We start from the raw sequence: 19,235 nt of genomic DNA, 5'->3' as shown, positions 1-19,235 counted from the left end.
TTGCTAGCGTTTAATTTTAAAATGGCTGCTGGTATCCAGAATTTTTTTATTCTCAGTATTTCTCTCGTTTATCAACGTCCGGAGGATTCTAAGTTTAATTTAAAAAATTTGTATTCTGATCTTTCTTTGTGCTTGTCTGTTCCTCTTTGTGAAAGATTGTTCAGTCCTTCGTAACTACTCTGAATCAATTCTGAATACGATATGAGATATACAGAAGCTAAATTGATTAATTTTATGTGCAACTTTCGAATATGATAAAGTTTTACAAGTTTTTCACGCAATTACAAATGTATTGTATTTTTGTTGCTTGCAAAAGAATTAAATATTAATCGTCTGACTGCGAACGTCCGTGCAAATTTGTATTTTTATCCAATCTAGATAGAGATTTATTTCACCATCTTGCCGATACAACGAATAGGTATTTTCAGAAGAAAGGAGAAATTTTCAGAAAAATAACTCGTACATCTTTCTACGTTCGAACGAACAATTCTATGACAAATCAATATGTCTCGTATGACAAATTCAAAACAATTTTCTCTCCTCTGTTTCCATCTTTTAAACATTTCGATTCCTGGTATCGCGATCGAATTGCGTTTCTAAATTTACCGAATGCCCAGGAAAGCAGTTCGACGGTGTAAGTTTGGCTCCAGGCTGATTCCTTAGATAAATAAAACAATACCATGGAGAGAGCAGTGTCTTTAAGAAAAACTCGATATTAATTTCATTTTTAAGTTACGAAACGCAACGAAATATTCGATTGGCTGTTTCTTTAATTTGTTATTTAAGGCTTAATTACGAGTAAACATGAAATACCATGAAACTGACCAAAGCTTGGAAACTATGATTTTTAAGACTCGTGTTAACACGCAATCATGCACGGCCTATTTCGCGTGCTTCCGCGGGGCATGACCCCTGTCTCTCGGTTTCAATCGTGAACAGAAATAGCTTACATTCGAGTAAAATGGACAGAACAATTCCTAATCCATGGATCAGTCAGAAATTGGCACAAATTCTAGAAGGCAGAACATAAAAAACATCGAAGACATGAATAACGGTAGGTATAGTAACTAGGTAACGGTATGCTATAGTAATAGCAGTAGGAAATATTTTATAGATTCCGCTTATCCCGGATACAATGTAAATAAAAGATGAAATTAACAATCGAAAAGTTTATACAGAGTTATGTACGTACTCGTAATAGTTTGTTTAATATTTAGATACTATCGTATTTCTCGGTTTATTTATTTCTATATTTAGAAACTACTGAAATATTAATTCAGTAATTTCCTACTATAACGAGTTGTTTGTTATGACAACAACATATCTGTTCTCGTTCTTCGTCGCAATATTTCACGATGTTCCGTGAAATTCAAGACTACAGGAGAAACGCAAGAAGATCGGAAAATAAAGGTGAAACGGAAGTATATTCGCTCGATAACAAGTACGACGTTCGAAGATGCGGTTAGCCATAGAAAAATCTACCGATTAATGGAGCACGTGATGAGAATATCGATAGCAAGGTGACACACGTTGCAAGGACAGACACGATCTGTCAGACAAACAGACTAACCCGAAGGAAAATTTTGGCTGAAATTTCCACGCGGTCAACGTCCAACGATTAATTATCTTAAACAGAATCTGAATATTCAGGAGCAATTACTAAATGAGATAAGACAGCGAGTAATGGCGTTGTTGGAAAAACAGAACAAATTTCTCCAATCCGAAAGCACCGCCTTATTTTTCGTCTTTTGTAACGTCAACTTATATTACACGCTTCTCTTCTTGTGTCACAATTTTTTACTACCTGTTTGTACCTTCTTTCTTTCTCAGCTTTTCTTTTTTTCTTGCTGCGATATTGCTTGTCTCGAAACAGGTGTTAAATTATAGATAGTAACGGGAAGAATTTATGCTTTTATTTAATACGTTACCTTCTTATCTATGAAAATATCGACCTTTACCCGCGGCAATCGAACTGATAAAATGGACTAATATTTAGAGCATTCCTTTTGGAAGAAAGAATCCATCCGTGAATTTCACGATTTTGTATAGTTCCTTAAAACAACGGAAGAACTGTACCAAAAGTTTTCACATCGAAATCAAAACAGGTTCAAAGTTCAATCGAATGGAAGTCGTATTTTTCGTATCTTCCTCGGATCTAAGAAATTGTCGATAAATGGATACGATTACATTGAAAAACATAAAAAAGTTAATGCTTCCAGATTTCATAAAAACCATCTAAAAATAGCTAATCCAAAAACCATCTAATAGGTATTCCACAACTTAAACAAGACTCCATACCCTTCCGCTCTCAAAGAAGGATTTACACAGCCGCAACTACCCCGGAACACCCTAGTGAGAAAGGAAATTAGCATGAGGGGACAGATCGTCGGGGCCGTGCATAGCTTAAGGGCCAGCCGATACGATGGGAAGACCGATCGATCTACTTACTTGCCTCGAAATAAAGTACCGATACACACCGGGGGCTGGAAATAGCCCACCCTGCCCTATATTTCAAAATACACATCGTCGTGTCGTGGAAAATCTCTTCATCGACGATTCGATGATGAAAACGAGAAGAGAGAAATACATCTCTGGAAAATGGACGAACACAACAATAAGACAGAAAAATAAAGGAAAAAAATTAACGCGAGTAGAGGATCAAAGTCAACGACGAGCAGTTCGTGAATGACGTCCGTCCACTTCGACTAGTACAAGCCTCATTGGCCTCCGGTATCTCGGGAAATAATATTAAAACCAGAAAGGGGTGGTCCAACAGCGCAGGGATAACTATGGACGCTTGACCCAAAAAGCGACTCTTTTTTCCTGAAAAGCCAATGGAACGTGACCGTGCGTTACCCCTTCGTTTTTTCCCCTTCTTTATTTCTCCCCCTTTTCTCGTGTTTCACCTCTTCTTCTCTTATTTTTTTTTTTCTCCTTTTATTTATTTTCCTAGAATTGGCAGTGGTAATGCCAGTGGATTAACGTCGATGGATAATACCGCGAGCTTGTGACGTTGTAATCTGCTTTGAAATTTTTCGTCCACCTCTCGCTGTGGACAAGCTTCGCCCCTTTTTCTAACGAATATATACAGGACGAATAAAAAAGCTGGGAACACGCGTCCGGTCGCAGGGAAATTCTCGCGCACACGGAAATTAACCGACCCTCGATCGAGCGGATTTTTCGGAGAGAAACAGCGAGAGATTGATGAAATCGATTGCGACTGGTCGATTGTTCCAACGTGTTTCTTTGTCCCCGCGCTAACGGTAAAATCGCCTTTTCTTCCGCTTACCGTGTAATTTGTGCTTTCCTTTTTTCTCACTCTCTCTCTCTCTCCCTCTCTCTGGCTCTCTTTTTCCTTTTTGGCATGTGCGTAAAAAAGAGCAGAAGAGTTTTTTTACGAGAAGAACAAGGAAGCTGGAAGTAGATTATTTGTTAATGCATGTCATGTTTACGGTGGCAGAGTTTACGATGACTGTGCAAATTCGTTCGAATCTTTACGTCCAACTTTTTACCGACGCGAAGTTGATCTGAGTTATTGCTCATGAATCCATGGAACGAAGCTTGAATTTCAATTGGGATACTGTTATGTAATTTTTACGCTGAATGCGATGTTACATTTTTTCGCTTTTTTTTTTGTAGGTATACATTGACAGCCGCTGATATTGGTATTTGGTAACTAAATAAAACGGGTTTGATTATCCTATTCAACTTTGCGTTGTTGTTTAATCTTTTCACCGATGGATTAAACTACATCTATCTCGACTTTTTCCGTAATCGTTTGAATATGTATATGAATTAGCAAATAAAAGTGGTGAGGATATAAAACGTTTAATTATCAGGAAGGTTACTGTTGTAGATTACCATTCATACTTGAATATTAATATCGAGACAATGGTACTAAAACTTGAAAATAATTCCAGATACCAGAAAAATACAGTAACACTAATAAATATTAAATATATAATATTGAATAAATACATTTATTCCATTATAATAATAATCTACTTACCACCTACCTACATATTCAACTTTGAAATTTTCGTTTCACGATAAATACATCTCTCAATTAAATCACTATGTTAATAACACTATATTAAACAATACTATATATTATGAAATATCACTATATTAAATAATATACAAAATATATTCAATTATTTCTGCGAAAAACCACAAGATTTAATATTCAGGCCTCGAGGAATAAAATAATTTCTACATGTAAATAAAATTTAACACAATACCTATAAAACTTAATACTTCAAACGCAAGAAATAAAAACTATCTCTGTTCCCGAATTTTAACACTGGCATAAAAACGACACAATGAAGATAACACTCGTTCGTCAAACAAAAAACGCTACGCAAATGGCAAGCAACGCGATACGCGTACATATCAATATTAATTACGCGAGACGATCATGGCGAATCGGACGACATTGTGCATACTTCAAACGCGTGCAAAAAAAAGGCACGTCTTCGTCACGTTAATCGTGACGTACCAGAAAAGTTCAAGACTCGCGAACGTTTCGCGCCGGAACGCACGTGCATCGTTTACGAAACCAGCGCACTACGTTCATATTCGCAGAACGTACTGTAATTCAACATCTGAATAGAAACCACAAATGATTCCTGATTCAAACTGCACAGCTGATGTGTACAATAATAAGAAATATTATAAATCATACAAAAGCTATTTCGATTTTGCGAATGCTGATATAAAAACGAGCGTCGTGCTCCGAAAAATATGTAGAAAGTTTTGTACGGGTGAAAGGAACAGGTCAGGTTTATTGTGTATGAAATTCAATCCGTCTATGTCTACCTTGGCGAAGAAAGAACTTTGAACGGAATTCAATTCGGAGAAAACCTTATCTCTACTTCTAAGAGCCTACCTGGCCCAGGTAAATACACAGGAAGAAGGTATCTATTGCAATTCAAAGTAAGAAAACCAAGGAGTTTTAATTTTCAGTACCTATTTGTAATATTTTTTGGTATTTAACACGCATAAGACGGTACGAAAAGAGAATTTTGTATGTATGTAGCGAATATTTTTGTCTAAAGATAAAAATTTTGCTTTTGGAGCACAGTATTCTATTGATTGAAATTATTGGTTTAAAATTAGCTGTATATATTCGAATAATATGAAAGATACCATCCATTGCGCGATATGACATAAAAGAGAAATTCTACATATCTAAAAATAAAATTAATTTAAAATCGGTTAATTAAGGGCACTGAAACGTAATAATTGGGAAACTAATAAGATAGAATAGTGATAGCTAATAACATAATTACTTTCACTTTGAAGAGAGCCCTGACCGTGTCCTTCTCACCGAGTGTTCTAACCTTTCTTTCGCAGAGGTCTTTCGGTAAATAAGCAAGTATATTTCCTCCAAATGCATATTTCGCCAGCAGTACGATGATCAAGGCGAATTTCACTGCTAGATATTACCGAAATAGTCGTTCTATCGACTCGTGTTATTGCTCCGAATTGTTCTCGTTCGCTGTCTCCCGGCGGAGGCGAACATAACCTCCAATTCGGCCGTATCGAGCGAGACACTCGTGTGAGCGACGCGACGACCACGAATTCTCTCGTTCTACTTACGACGAAACAAGGGTGAACGACGTATTTGTACATATAAGCAAACTGCTTGAAGGTATTAGTTATGAGTCGATTTCGATTTCGAAAAAAAAAAAAAAAAAAGAACAAAACAATGCATCATAGAACACGACACTGTGCGCGTGTGTATCGTATTATATTCACATACACGTTTCATTCAAGGGGCAAAAGTCAAATATACGTCAATTGCGTCGCGCAATGATATCGAATCGCTTTTATAGAGTTCGAAAATAGTAACAAAGCACAATATTCCACGACCTGACGCCTCATATCGAACCGACGCGACGCCTTCGAACATTTCCAGCAAAGGGAGGGTAGAGAGCGAGAGAAACAGTGAGAGACGCCTCCCTCTCTTCTGGTTTAGTCTAGCATCTAGCCTCCCGGTGAATGCATAGTATTCATAAAAAAATAAAACGATCACTTACGGGGTAGTACATCCCTTGCGGAGGAAGAAAAAACGCCCCAGAGCCCCACAGTTTGAGGCCGTTTTGCTCCACCGTTGTGCAAGAAAACAAATCCAACACTCCGTTACCTCCTCCCCCTCCTCGCCCGCCTCGCGCCTCCTCCTCTTCTTCCCCGGTTGTCCTTCTCGCTTTCTTTCTCTCTTACTTTCGTGCTCACACTGTGTACGCGAGAGATCCGGCGTTACTCTCTTTCCGATGCACGTATATATTCTTGTATGTATACTACCCGATGTATGTAACACACAGAGAGAAACGCGTAACGAGAGACAGTGCGGTGTTTTTCACGCACACACGGACACAGGCGCGCGCGCGCCGACCCACACGCACCAGAACGGACCGAGACGACGCACGATAATCGAACGACGGAGGTTAAAACTCTTTCACGCGCACACGATCGAGCGGGACCCGCGAACTCGGTGTGATCAACGAAGAACGTTCGCGTACGGCTACGATTTCGACTTATTCTTGTTACGTTTCGTCGTTTTTTTCTCAGAAACCTCTTTCTTTCTCTCTCTAGCTATCTTTTCTGCTTGTCTGTCTTTCTTTCTTTATCTTCTGTTTCGTCCTATTGCACGTTCTCTTTCTCCTGCGACAAACTCACGACCGCCACCGTACGTGGTCCCTCTGCGACTGATGGTCCCGCTCCCAGCCGGCGCCATCGGCGCGCAGCGTCACTGCGCACCCAGCGCCGCGCATCGGCCATCTTTCGCACTACGCGAATCAAACTCTATCGAGGCGCACAAAATGCCTCCACTTTGATCGGGTGTACCTACTCTCCTACATCGAACGCGAAATTTATGGAAATATAAAACGTTTCATTTACCGCAAAACGTTCGTTACATTTACTACCCGTGCTACGTCGCCGTTGTGCCCTCAGGTTCTCACGATACGACGTAAGATTTATATCGGCGATTTACTTCTTTTCCCCTATTTTAGTCCTCGTACAATTACTGTACGTCCACCCATGCTCCCGTAAAAGATGCGATCGTTAAATGGAAATTAAGTCAGATTTATGTACGATTATTTATAACTTTTTCTGTTTATCTATCTTTTTTTTCCCCCGTTCTTCATTATCTTAGTAGCCATTTTTATATCTTTTTACGATTCGTGTTGCAACATCGTATATTTACAATGATACAGTATCCGTCACGAATATTTTTCATTTTTATAGTGGCACGTGACTAACTCTCGGTATTGCTATTGCTGTTTCGTCGCCTTTTCAGTCAGCGCTTGCAAAACGCCAGAACCTCGCGCGCAGATTGCAGATGTTCCTTCGCTATATGTGTATCTGCTTTTATATAGATGTAAATCAATGTTCTTTGCTTTTTAATTGGTCTGAAAGCACAAGCGTCTCAGGTGTACGATTTCTCTTTGCTGAATGACAATTGCATCCCTAATTATGTAAAATAATTTCATGCAAAATAATGTCAATTACCTTTTCTTTAAACGTAGATATTTCATAAAACGATTGAACGTTTTAAATTAAAACTTACGACTTTTTATTAACTGTAACCGTTTGTTATGCAGCCTTTTGTGTTTTCTACTTCCAGTAATTGATAATTTAGCGGATTCTATACAATTTGTTGCGAAAATTGGCTAAAAGTGCGCGATCTAATGAGTCCTCGCGCGGCTAGCATATATAATATCGAAGGTTCGTTATTGCGCCCACAGTACGCTGTTATTACGCATATATTAGTATGCAGCAGAGAGATACAAGGAAATGAAACCATTATCGAACTGTAGGGAACGGATTTCGATTCCGAGGAAAGCTCGCGTTACACGAGATTACCCGCTGACCCTTTGCGAAATTATCCTTGCGAGCACAATCCCACCAGGATAACGAGCTATATTATTATTCGTAACGTTCTCTTTTTAAAATTCCAGATTAAAAATATTGTAAAATCAAACCAGTATATTACAATTCAAAGATACTTTCGAGTAATAATCACTACATTTACTGCTATTAATTACAGAACATTTAAAAGAAACAACTAACATTAATTTATGTTTCGATCTAATTTCCTCGAAATTAAATTTCCCTACAGTCATTTTATTGCAACGCGAAAGATACATTGAAAACGTAAGCCAACTAAATAACATTTTACTCGAAGCCTTTCTAACGTCTACTTCCTCAGTCCTCTGGTTTGCGAACATTTTCACAATGCACGTGCGTATTCAGATGTACGGGGAATCGCTGCGTGAATCACAATTTTCCTACCTCTAACCTTTGATTGCCGACAAACGTTCATTGCAACTCTGCACGACTGTGAACACCAGTCGAAACTTTCACGTCTTCCATTACGCCTATTCCTTTCCCTATCGTTGCGCAATATCCCGGCTTGGTACACGGAGTAAGGAGGACGATCAAAACGCAGCCTCGATCGAAGATGGATCGTTACGAAATCCTGTTCATCTGAAGCTTCGACCGAACACCACCGCTAACATCCTGATGGGGGCAGGGAAGTTCTGGAGCGAAGTATCGGGAGAAACGACGAGATCCCGACAATTTATACCCCTGGAATTCTGCCAGAATCCGTCTGTTCTTCGTATCGGGTACAACGAAAAATGCCAAACGAGAGACCGCGAGAGTCTACGCTCTGTCGGCGAAGATCGTAGGCTTGGGATTGTTATGGCGATTCGTTTTCGTGTGATTGAGGGCGACGTTGATTCATTGTGGATGGATTGGCAAATTGTAATTATTCCGATAGACCTTCGTAGGTGGAGTCTTGTTTGGTTATGAGTGGACTGCGGATATTCATGCAGATTCAAATTTTTGCGGTTATAATTAACAAATTGGAACCTCGGCAGAAATGTTGTCCATCTATTGAATATTGTAACGAACACTGTATTGGATATTTTTGATTAAAAAGTAGAAGGTGTAAAAAATTTGTAAAAATTACTTTTTAAAATGTGCATATTGGAGTCAATAATTATTCTTTCCACCTCTTTGCTACGGATAAGTTCATTTATTTTTTAATAAGTCGAAAACTAATAAACATTAATAACTTGGTCTTTGAAAAGTAAGTTAAACATGTACTGGAGTAATGAAGTTAAGAAATTTGAAATATAACAGCATTTAAATTTAAAATGAAGTGTCAAACACTCTTAAAACACGATAAGATCAGTCTTCTAAGACAAACATCTTAGAAACTTTGAGAAAGCTATAAAAATCGTTCTATAAATAGCTTTACGGCCGAACAGGGCATAATTTTCCGTTTCTTTGATTAACGCCGGTGTTTAAAGCGTTGGGTGTTCAAAGAGCGACCGTGTACGAAAATAGACGGTAAAGAAACACCATCAGACAGATTTTCTTGAAAATCGCTTTTTTTCTTTTTTTTTTTTTTTCAAGAGGTTGAAGCACGGTCCATCAGTGCGATGACAGTAACAAGGTTTCGTAGAAATCTTGGAAAGAACATAATGCGCAGCTTTGTTCGTTCACCGGATTCGTAAACCATGTTTCAAGACGATTAAAGTCACATCACGGGAGAAAGAAAGCAAGAAATTGACGGCAGCTCTAAGAAACACGTTCACTTGGTTGGAGGAGCGAGAAGGTGCAGCTGTATTTTCGGTACAGCGCGAATGTGATCTCACTAAACAAGTGGAGCGGACGTTTAGAAGCAGAGTAAATACACGTTGAGGAGGAAGTGACGAGGACACGTAGGTAAACTCGTAGTCACTCTGCTGTAACTTCGCTTTCTTCGCATGTTTCAGGGTGAAGCAAAAGTTCTTTGTGATGATAGTCACGAGAAATAGAACTATTGCAATTTCCTGAATCTCAAGAATACAACTTCAAATTTTTAAGATTTGGAAATGAGAAGAACTTGAATCTTATAAATTCAATTTTTGGTCTATTAGCAGATAGATTTATAGACCAGAAACGATACATTCGAGTGAAATTGTCTTTTTTGAGCCAAGAACCATTGTTACAATGTCTACAAGTTTTTCATTGGCAGATTGCGGATGTTTGTACAAAATGTTTTCAACCATCCATATAAATCTTTGTACATCCTATAACGAACCAATTTTTGTCAAAATAAAATGCTACGATATTTTACTCCAAAATTAGTGTCCTTGACACCGACACAACTGAAAACTGCTTTACTATTGTTTTATATGCTTTGCATTATAAATATATTATTATATGACTGTATTATAGATACATGTTTTATTTCGACAAAAATAGATTCTTTATAAACTGTGAAAGAACTATTACGAGAGACTGTATATAAATTATTTTGATTCTTTAAATATTACAACAAATACATTACCATATATATTAATCAATTTGGATATTTTGTATATTTTTACATAACATCTACATTCTATGCATTTCTCAATATTACAATTTTCCATAAATGCATGAACATCCCCGTCTACTCATCAACGAATCGAATGCAAGACGAAACAGTGAAGCAAATAAAACACGAGAGCCTGAAACAATATAACGCCACTCTTAAAAGTATCCTTTCATCCAACACCGTGTCTCGATATCTTTTGGAAAATGTAACTTCCAGACAGCAGCCTGACGTTACTTCGATAATCACTAGCGAAATGATTGTCTCATTCGAGAGAGGAGTAACCCTCTATCCCCGATAGATGATCCTGTGTTTGCCAAGAGGACTATACGGGCACCTACAATCAACCTGCGACGTTCGCTCGATCTACAGGGGATACTACCCCTCTTTGAATCACCATAGAAACGAAGGGACGACGCCGGAGAGTGAGAGAGGGTGCAAAAGCCACGGTGCTTAGAATAACGTGACTCGACGCGCTCTAGATGGAAATGGATCTCCGTGGTATTACCGAGTGGTAACAAGCAAAGACACGATGTAACGACGTGCTCGTAGAATGCCGTAATAACAGTCGCGACAAATTTATAACACGAACCCGCGATTTTCTTTGTTATACCGTTGAATTAATTCGGGAAGAAAATCGCGACACGCGCAACAACCTCCATTTTGAATCTTCTTCATTTCGCGTATGTTTCCTTGCAAAGCTGTGTGTTTCCTCCCCTTTTTTTTTTCAAGAAAATACTGCGGTCTTTTTTATTGGATAATACAGAGTAGAAAAGTTCGCAGATCTTCTATGTTTTTAGTAAAGGCATCTTTTATTAAAATTTCATACGATTTAAGTGGAAATTGCAGGAATCGATGTGGAAAGTTGCCATTGCAATTTTTATGTTTTGTGCTAGGTTGTATGGAAAACTTCGTTTAAAACAAAAGCCATCGTAACTTGAAAATAGCGGAAAGCGCATAAGTGTTCAGAGACCACTTTAAACCATCACCCATTGTATGCAATACCGGTTGAATTGCACAACTGGGGCAACTCGTATCTCTTTCTTCCTGTAGATAAAAAAGCTGAAACAGCGACAAAATTCCAGAAGCTCAGCCACCCACCCTGTACAATCGCACTTTTCTTCGACTGAAACTTCCTACCATCTCCCGAATCTTTTATATGTTCGATCAAAAAGGAAAAGATGAGATTGAAGCGGGAGCAGAAAAAAATATGTGCTATTCAGTATGTTTCCAAAGATATCATTCCTTTTGAGAAATCCTCCGCATCAGCATCTTTAATATATGAACACACATATGGTACACTTAAGATTGCTATTCATCCCAGAACACCAATATTTTACGACATAAATGTTTACAATTAATATTTTCCAACTTACATTTTCAAATTTGTTTTAAATTGTACCAACATACGTAATTATGATAATCGTGTCAGATCATAGTGCTATTGAAATTTCAAACTGTTTCAGATAACACATACAATACATATATATATATACGTAAAAGTTTTCTATGATAAATTCCGAAATATTTTCCGCAAACCATAGTATAAAACAATGAAGACTTCTTCTAATGAACGCAGGGGATGCCAGGATGCGTCGCCTCCGTGAAATTACCTATCGAGGAACTCTCTCAGGCTCGGTCGACGCGGTTTCAAGTGCACTTGGGGTGGTCGCGTATTTTTAGAAGCTCGTATGCACACGCAGCTGGAGCGCACATGCGCTCGGGGACAAGCACGACGATCCCGCTTCTCGTCTTTGTCGTACAACATCTTCGTGACACTATAAATGTTTTACGGTTGACCTCACCGTGGGCCAAGTAAGAAATATCAGCGGAGAGACAAATTTATTGGACCCCAGGAACGTCAACCCCTGGAGCCACGTCTTCGTAAGATTCAAAGTTGCCACAGTTTATGATATAACGGTGGCAAGTGAGCTCTTTATTCGGCTATGGTAACCGAGAAACGTAATGAGTAACGATAAGAAATTCTCTCGGAGAATAATAATAAGGTACTCGGCGAAGGGTGAATTTTTCGATAGTACTTTTTGTCATTTTGGGGGTAACGTAGCTATCTTTTATCGCGTGATTTTGTTTTTATATGGAGCATAGGGTGACACGAGGGATGTCAGTCGTTCGTGATACAGATAATTTCCTTATGAGATCATTTAAAGCAACTCGTTTAAAATAATTCTTTCCTAATATATTCTTCTGTACTACTTAAAGCGAATCATAAAGCAAATATACGAAATTAGTCAATAAAACATAGCAAATAGATACACTGATTATGCTAAATATCTGTAATAAATTTTCCTGAAAATTCATAAAAACGAAGTCTGCAGGTCGTAATTGCCCATTATAATGCAGACTATACTTCTGACGTAATTTTTAGAGAAGTTCTGACGTAAATATTTCTGCAGCAATATTTCCTCTGGGAAGAGGGCGACAGGCTGGCCGTGTAAGTTGGCTAGTCATCGAAATTCACTGATGACATCCCGATTTATAGGTCGTCCTCGTCATCCCTCTCAATCTCCGCGTTCTTTTTTACGAAGTGAACTCGCGTAGCTCGTAAGCATAGCGGATCTACGAGATGATCCAGAAGGAGGGTGGCGAAGCACGAGGCCCGAATGATTTTGATAAAACCAGGGACTATCGAAGAATCAGGCTGATCCTTTGAATTTATTCTACGTTGCCAACTTGTCGTGACACGTGAGATTCAACACAACTACGATCCATCGAGCCTTTTTTACAAACCAAGAGGAAGATCATTATGCTAATGAAAAATGAGGAAATACAAGAATATATGAATCAAAGAATCCTTGCAAGCAAAGAAGAACTAGTTCTAGAAAAATTCGAACGAGTAAAAGAGTGAATTCGTGTCTTTCGAAGTTGTAGTTTAATTGCGCTGATTCTTAATTTATCTAAATATTCATGGTTGAACAGAGCTATGATTGTCGAAGTTTCTCAGAAGAAAGAAGAAGGTCGTTATGTAATGCTAAGAAGAAGCGTTCGAGAATGAATAAATTAATGAATCCTTGAAAATAAAATATCATCTCGAAAAACACAAGGCTATATTTCTTGCGTAACTTCGTGGTTCATGTAAACATTTATGATTAAACAAAGCAACGATTCTCGAAATATTTTCTAAAGAAGAGAGAAGAAATAAAGGTTGTGCTGATGCAAAGAATAAAAACTCGAGGATAAACAGCAAGTAAGAAGAAGTCTCGCAAATAAAACATAGAATTATTTCCTTTTATTTGCATGCACTTTCAATTCCATTAAAAAATTCACAATTAAACAAACCGCCAGTAAAATATTCAAATCATTGATCTTGTCCTTGATCTTTCGTCCTTGAGACGATATGCTTATATATGGAAGCGGAGGTGACAAGATGAAGTGTTTAGATTTATCATCGTTGGAATAGGTTAGCCTTGATCGACGTTGTCCGCCCCCGGAACTCGAGGTTACACCCTAAACCTCTGGAAACTGCCTACTCTCGACAAGGGAGCACTCTGAAGAGGGGTTTCCATGACGACTACGAGAGAGAATTGTGCCGATAGCCGGGCCAACCGACCCTCTCCGCCTCGAAATGTTCACGCACACCCGCTATACGCGCGTCCTTCAGTAAGGACCGTGAAATATTCAAACTGTGAAAATACTACGGCCTTGCTATTGTCCAAGAGATCACAGTAATTTTCTCAATGGACACTACAGAGACTCGTTTCTGTCTTTTCTCATCTTTTTGTCCCCCTGGGTTCTGGATCGAAGCTATAAGGGATGTTTTCTCTTCAGGATATTATGTCGAAAAATAAATTCTTTAACATAGTTACATCATTTATATTTTATATTTTATAAATTATAAATAAACAAATTATTATTTTCATTTTGAGTGTAACGTACTGGTTTGTGTAACGTAGAAAGAGGGGTAAAAAAATTACAACGTAATTTCAACATTTCCTTGGAGAATAATGAATTGCTAATGCGGTAGTTTTGTTACAAGGCTTCAATTTTATTCCAGCTGTAGAAGTTTAAAAAAAAGTCTCCCTTGGTAACATTTATAGACCTTAGTTAAAGTGTATTTTTTTTATATTAAAAAAAAACACCGATTTTTATTTATCTTGGACGAAGTTCTGACGTTAGAGGGTTGTTGAAGTAGCTGACGATTTTCTCTTTAGGAAAGGTAATCTCGTGATTTTCATTTCACTGAAGTTTCTTGTGGTAAGCGTACAAATACTTTCGCGAACCACTGTATCGATAAGTGTACGTACTAATGCTTTTGGATTGAAAATTAGGCATTTTTTCTACTCGCGCAAATTCGTCTCCCATATTTTTGGAGAAATTGCCGAAGGTTTGACTCTCGACTTAATCGTGTTTCTGATTTACTACGAAAAATATTTGTACCATGTTGCGGTGATAAGCGCGAATTTTCGAGCTTCGACCAGAGTGCACTTAGGCAAATTCGTCGAAAATACAGCGGCTCGGTTAATGAGCGTTGCTTTAATATGCGGCCAGATATTACGATCGCTGCGCATCGTCGCTTGGTTTTACGTCGCCGAGGAATTTACCGCTTTAATTTTAAGATGACGCTCGCGCAAACCTTCTAACTAGCTTGGAAATTGTCAATAAAGGTAGCAAATATTTTATCCGCCGCGGGGACAACTCTCTGATAAAGCCGTTTCGTTATGAAGCTCTGTGTCCATTATGGCTTGGCTTTTGACGTTTTTATCAAACTTACGGCAAATAGACTGCCTGGACGTTGAACGATATTGAAGCTTATGTCACACAGAAAGTTCAAACGAGGATTGGCTGTTAATTGTTTCCGGTTGACAATTCTTTCGAATGAAACTATATTTAAATAAGAACACCTTTTTCAACAATCAATGATTTTGCTATGAATGCGGAATTTTGAAGGATCCACCAAGGGATAAAGTTACAAGCGTCATTTAAAAGTGGAGAAAGAATATTTTTACACGAAACAAAATTTGGAAAATTAAAAATGGCTGGAAACGAATCTAGATTTAATATTTGGGAAAGGTCAAAGACACTCCTTATTTCGTTTATCCAATTTCTCAATTTCAAGGATTGTTAAATTTCAGATTGTCAAATTCAAACTAACAATTCCTCTAAATCTGGCACGATTAAACTAATTAACCATTGAAAAAATGAACTTAAATCACGTGGGAACTATATTCGTCAAATGCCTGGAGTTTCTAAGAAACTACGCGAGTTTGAAATTTTCACATAGAAAATACAACAAAATATCTTCAAAAGTAAATTGCACAATCGTGCAACCGCATTAAAAAACACCGAGTAAAAGCACGCAATTCATCCAACAATTCTCATTAACGACTGTATAACATGGTAAGGGAAACGAATTTGCCATTGTATTTGTATTTCTTTAAAACCTGGTTGTGCGAAAGTCTAACAAGCGCTTGGGACACAAACGTCGCGAGTTGGATGCGCTTGAAAACCGGATGTAACTGGAAGAGAGGAAGAAAAAGTCGCGAAACGCGTAGACGGCGTTGAATTAATGAAGACACGGCGGAGAACTTTGCTTCTGAAAACGACGACAGGACCTAGCGGTATTGTCTTTTACTCGCAAAGTGAATGAACGCAGAAGAGAATTAGCTCCCGCTAAGGTCAAGCTCTGCGTTTCCAACCTGTTCGAAATAAAATCTAACAGCGAAAGATGGAAAGAACCACGTAGCGGATTCCCGTTGGTTTTCATCCCGGAGTAATACGAAAATAAGAATACTCGACTAAAATTATCCGCCTCTTAATTCCGACTGCTCTTCTCTCAATTTCTCCTATTACCACTTAAGTCGGTTGTGCATCGAAGAAACGAAGAAAGCTTCTGAAATTTGATTCAGAAGTGGAAAATCGTCGTCGATGTATATTTGTTTTTCTTTTTCTCTCTTTCTTTTTTTAGATTACTTAGAAGCTACAGAGTCACTGGCTTATGAAAGTATCTCAACATCTACCATAGGAAACTTTTGCGTTCGTACTGCACGTTTGCATCTTTCGATTGTTTCTTCATTTAAAGCTAATAAATCCATGGCAACCTTGATAAATTCTCTGGCTGATTTCTTAATGGAAAAACTATTCGATCATATAATCTTGCCACGTATTTCTAATATAATAAATAGCCAGTTTATGAAATTGCTAATAGTACTGATCCTTCGTTAATATATATAATCTCTATCCCTACTCAAACGAATCATTTACGTAATTAAATAATTTCCGCTATATCATATAGAACTCGTTTTTCTCTGTAGATCAACAAGTCCACAACGACCTAGTCTTGTTTCTTTATTCATCGCGTAAAAAACCGCAACTGTATCACGTAATATATCGCCTTTGGATATAATAAATAATCAACTTATACTCGAATATACTAAAACTTTAATTTCTCACTATTACAACCTCTGCCATCCAAACGAATCAATCACATGATTACGAAATCCCTAATTAATGCTTCATTGTCTTTAAGACGAAAGTTTACAATAACTTTATCCAAAAGTTTCTCGTCGCCCACAACACGAAGAGCCGCGATCGCATAATACGTGTCTCGGTTGATTCTTCCAGAAATATCTCATTTCTAACAACCATGGATCGACGTAAGCTACCTAGCTTAGTCGGACACGCGATGCTTCGCGAAGGAGCGTTCCTTTTTTAACGATGCTTCGGTTCCATCGATTCCAGCCGAGCCGCTTCTCCGTGCAGAAATATTACGTGACGCCACGTGCTTCTGCTTTCCATCAGTAACAAGTCGAGACTGTATGTTTCTCTATCGAGCCGCGCATTGGCCGGTAGCCGTGGACGAAACCTTTCCAATGCGTGTAAACAAGCGCTTCAAACGGCCTATGGATCAGCGGCTTTTCTTTCGCGCGGCTGTCAAGGGGATCTTGCACACCGGTTCCCAGAACCACTCGGAACCATTGTGCTACCAGAAGCTCCCTTTGTTTACTCCGTTTTGGAAAAATAAGAAACGAGGGTTGATTCGAGCTGTGTGGAACTCTCCGAGGGAGAAGAGCAAAGCTAGTGGGTGCGATAGTCCCGAACCTTTCCTTCTAGAAAAATATTATACGTTGCCATTCATAGCTTTCCATTCAAGAAAAGTACCATACATTGTGTTTCACGAGTACAACGAGTAGGTTGTCTTAAGTAAAATTATAAGAAACAACTGTATTTTAAAAATGCGCATTAAAAATTCGATGATGTAGTTTACTACAAAAAGATTTTATTTCGTATTTACGTGAATCTATTTTATTTTAAACTGTCGTATTTTTGTACGAAAGAGGCCTCTGCTCGCTCATTAATCAAAAAATAAGCCGATTTATAAAACGTTTAATCTGTCCCTGGTGGGTAATAGCAGAGAAACGTGGAATTTTACGCTGTTTCTGGAATAACGTTGTGTACTATCCGACGATGGTTTATTCAATAGTTCTGACGACTAAGGAACGTGGTGGAGGTTGAAGTTTTTGGACTAACGTTTTTATGGATGTGACAGAGGAGGATCAATATTGGCTAGTGTACATATTGCAGAGCACACGAGAAACATCGGACGACAAAATCGTTCGACATGAACGTTGCCTCTTAAAATGGTGGAAATTATCGTAGGATCCGACTACAATTAGTTTATTTAAAATGGATTAAACAGGAAACAATGGTCGTTTAACGTGAATTAAATACAATAACGTACTATAATTCAGACAACTAAATAGTTAATTTGCAACTCTCGTCATCACGGTTCCAACGCTCTCTCTCACGTTGATCGCACTCTCTCGACAACACCAGCAACACTCTGACTTCTCAACTAACTGACTGTTAATTCGTCTTTCTCCCTTAGCATCCCTTTGTCTTTTCTCTTAGTCTTTTTCCACCTAACTATTCGATTGAAGGACCAACGATACATTGATCGGTCGGCACTTGGACTTTCTCGCAACATTGTTTATAGTTCGTCCGACATCTCTTAAGCCTTTCGTCCACGATATTGCATTATGATTCGATATTGATATCCATTTCGCGCTTAGAACAGTTGGTTCGTTGGTGTATCAAAACGATCAATGGAAAGCACGATTCGATATCACGATTCGTCTTGTGTTTAAAAACTACGTAACTAAGAATCGTATTGGAATCTCCAAAAATAAAAACGAGAGAATCTGTCGCTCTTAAAGAATTACAGGCGCGTGTGTTGAAGATTCCAACGAGAAAACGATTCCAACTTCGTGACGAAGTTAGCATCGATTTCGAATGGAGGAGAAAGGAAACTCGCCAAAGCGGAGCAGGAAATCTATAATCTTCTCCCCTTTCTCTTATCATACATCGTGTTTCCCCGAGAATATTTCGCGACACGCGAACCCCGTGCTTCCACGCTTCTTTTTCATAAAAAACGAAAGAGGCGGGAACGTTCAAAGTGGCGTCGCGACCAGATGGAATTCTTTCGACACGCGGAACGATTATTTGAGGATGGCGATCCTGCGGGACCCATTACACCCGAGAACATCCCCCCAACCAGCTGGATCGAATTACAGGGCCGTATCCTGGCACCGGTTCAATTTTCCAGCTAAATATACCGGCGATGTATATTTGGCGAATTGCTTGTTTCAGACATGTATAGCGTTCACGGTGAAGCGCTATAAAAACACCGTGGAATTTCAATTGAACACGGTTGGCAACGCGAAGAGTTAGAAATCTAGTAGTTTGTTAGGAAAATAAACTGAAAAAATTCTATATGGAATTTCAATCAATTCTTGAGAAATGCTGAATTTCGAGGATATGAGAAAGATGTTTTAAAAAAGGTTTACAATAAGTTGCATACGGAGGATAACGTAAGGACGATAAATTATGTTTAGTTTTTTTCATG

General features: G+C 38.4%; 1 protein-coding gene and 1 long non-coding RNA gene across 14 annotated transcripts in view; both read right to left on the bottom strand.

The window, feature by feature from the left end:
• The window catches only part of LOC126916051 (uncharacterized), a 73,313-nt gene extending 66,061 nt beyond the window's left edge, over positions 1-7,252 (bottom strand). The window contains exon 1 of the long non-coding RNA XR_007710408.1: positions 6,042-7,252. This is a non-coding gene — a long non-coding RNA (uncharacterized LOC126916051). The remainder of the gene's footprint in view (positions 1-6,041) is intronic.
• LOC126915945 (uncharacterized) overlaps positions 1-19,235 on the bottom strand; it is a 350,506-nt gene that overhangs the window by 180,415 nt on the left and 150,856 nt on the right. The gene's annotated exons all lie outside the window — the stretch shown is intronic.

The sequence above is a fragment of the Bombus affinis genome, chromosome 5, assembly GCF_024516045.1.
Source record: "Bombus affinis isolate iyBomAffi1 chromosome 5, iyBomAffi1.2, whole genome shotgun sequence".
In the NCBI taxonomy this organism is placed as follows: Eukaryota; Metazoa; Arthropoda; class Insecta; order Hymenoptera; family Apidae; genus Bombus; species Bombus affinis.
This window is presented reverse-complemented; position numbering and strand designations above follow the sequence as displayed.